This window comes from Diachasma alloeum, unplaced genomic scaffold (genome assembly GCF_001412515.2).
Source record: "Diachasma alloeum isolate Michigan unplaced genomic scaffold, Dall2.0 Dall_scaffold_00656, whole genome shotgun sequence".
NCBI lineage: Eukaryota > Metazoa > Arthropoda > Insecta > Hymenoptera > Braconidae > Diachasma > Diachasma alloeum.
In genome coordinates this window covers 177,697-180,628 of record NW_021680788.1, presented here as the reverse complement: position 1 = coordinate 180,628, position 2,932 = coordinate 177,697, and positions in this window count along the sequence as shown.

Below are 2,932 nucleotides of genomic sequence, written 5' to 3'. Positions count from 1 at the left end.
TCATAGATCGGAGACGACAGGAGGTCATAGATATCACTCTGGGGACGGATAGAGTGGCAGACATGATTGGGGACTGGAGGGTCTCAAAGGACCTCTCAGCGTCCGATCATCAAACCATAAGAATGTCCATCCACACAGTGAAAGAAACGGAATGGGTGAGAAACCCAAGACGAACAAACTGGGGAAATTACCGAGAGAGTCTATCTGACAATCTCAGGGATATCATCCTCAGATTTAACAACAAAAAGCAGCTGGAGGAGGCTTCGATTGCCCTAAACCAGGCCATCATGGACTCCTTCGAGACAAACTGCAAGCTTATCCCGAAAGGGCAGCCCACTGAGACTCCTTGGTGGTCAGAGAGGCTCGGTGGGCTGAGGGGCAAAGCTAGAAAAGCTTTTAACAAAGCTAAGAACATGAGAGCGGGCCCCCGTAAGGAAGACGCATGGAAAACTTACAGAGGCTTGCTCGCAGATTACAACAAGGCAATAAAGGCAGCCAAAGAGGACTGCTGGAGGGCTTTCACAAGCAATGTGGAGAGTCAATCGGAGACCTCTAGGCTGGCAAAAATCCTTGGAACAAACAAGACTCCATATCTAGGGAGCCTACAGGCACCAGATGGCAGCCACACGGAAACCATGGGAGAGACTCTGAAACTCCTAATGAACACCCACTTTCCAGGCTTCATACAGGCCCAGGAGAGAGATAAAGAAACAATGCAAAATCAGAGGGATGTCTACGAAACCCATGATTGGGCATTGGCAAATAAAGTAGTGCAGCCCTGGGGGGTCAAGTGGGCCATCAAAACCTTTGAACCCTTCAAGGCACCGGGACCAGACGGGATCTACCCAGCCCTATTACAGGAAGGGATAGAGACTATCACGGGACCCCTAACCAAGATACTCAGAGCTAGTATAGCCCTGAAACATGTCCCTAGTGTGTGGAATGAGACTAGGATAGTATTCATTCCCAAGCCGGGAAAAACCGGTTATATAAAACCAAAAGACTTCCGTCCTATAAGCCTCACATCCTTCATCCTGAAGACCCTGGAGAGGCTGGTGGATAGACACATCAAGGCCGGGCCCTTGGCTGACAGACCCCTCTCCCCCTGTCAATATGCATACAGAGAGGGAAGATCAACAGATACCGCCTTACATCACCTGGTGGGACTGATTGAGGGACAACTGGCGGTCAAGGGTTTTGCCATAGGCGCCTTTCTGGATATTGAGGGGGCTTTTGATAGCACTTCGAATCCGGCTATAGAAAAAGCCATGGAAGAACGACAGGTGTCCAAGACTATCATTGCTTGGACACAAAACATGCTGAAAAGCAGAAGACTGTCGGCAGGACATGGGAGGGCATGTGTGGAGGGACGTCCGACTAGGGGCTGTCCGCAGGGGGGAGTTCTCTCGCCCCTGCTATGGAACCTGGTTGTAGATGGACTTCTAAATCAACTAAGTGAGGCCGGCTTCCACGTCATCGGTTTCGCCGATGATGTGGCAGTTGTTGTGAAAGGCGGATTTCTGAGGGTGCTAAGGGACCTGATGGCAACAGCCTTCAATATCATTGAGGACTGGTGCAGGGTAACTGGCCTATCGGTAAATCCAGCCAAAACAACAATCCTGGTTTTCACCAGAAATTATAAACTGGAAAAGATCCAACCTCTGAAGCTAAATGGCTCGGAGATTAACTACACCAGCAGAGTGAAATATCTGAATGTCCTCCTGGATAATAAACTCAGCTGGAAACAACATATCTGTACTCAGAGAAATAAAGTGGTTGCCTCNTAACTGGCCTATCGGTAAATACAGCCAAAACAACAATCCTGGTTTTCACCAGAAATTATAAACTGGAAAAGATCCAACCTCTGAAGCTAAATGGCTCGGAGATTAACTACACCAGCAGAGTGAAATATCTGAANCCACATTTTATGTGAATGCCCCCTATTAGCACTCCGTCGCTATAAAATCTGGGGCCAGGCTTTCCTGAAACCAGAGGACTTACAACAAGCGGCTGTCACCAGCCTTATTAGCCTAGTGAGAAACACAGGGCTGGGGCTGTGTGACTGACCGAAACTAAGGCGGAAGTTATAAAAGATCGTATGATTTAGGTGACTCTGGGCGCTTTAAGTGACCAGCCGCACTTTTTCTATTCTAATCTATTATAATGCAAAAGGAATATGGATCGTGATATTTTACAGTGTTCGGGTTTTGAATTTACTATTTTGCGGAATGCTTTTAAATTTCAATTGTTACAATTTGGTTTCAACATCAAAATATTGTGATATTACCACGTCTGATAATATCACCATGCCTCGTCACTCTCATCCAAAGCATACTATTTTTCATCATCGAATATTTCATATTCGTCGGGGATGTAAATTCGGAAATATTGTTTTAGAATTATTAATTCATTCAATCATGAGGTGATACTCAATCCTGCGGGTTTGATTCTCTGATTGTGGTGTGGATTGCGCATACAATGTATCACGCCGCCAATGTCAGGGTTAATCATTAATTCCGCCTAGATCCTGGTTTTCGTCATTGATTGGTTAGACATTTGGTCCAAGCGCTGTCAATGTCAGGGTCAAGAATTAATTAGAGGTTGGGTCAACTCATCAGGATCCATAGTTATCGACCTCCCTGGGTCAATTCTGCAGTAGTCGTAGTTATCAATGTGTTCTCCGGTTCTTGGAATTGTGTTGATATCCAGGTGTTTGTATTAATTACTAGGGGGCCTTGCCCCCTGCTCGCTTCGCTCGCCAACCCCGGGGGGCTTCGCCCCCCCGCTCGCTTCGCTCGCTCCCCCCCAATCCAACCGTCAGCTCCCCCACCGCGTTTGACCCTGGGATACCCTTCTAACCCCCCCCCGACCTTGGGCTTCGCCCCCCCCCCGCACGCTTCGCTCGCTTCCCCCCCAATCCAACTGTCAGCCC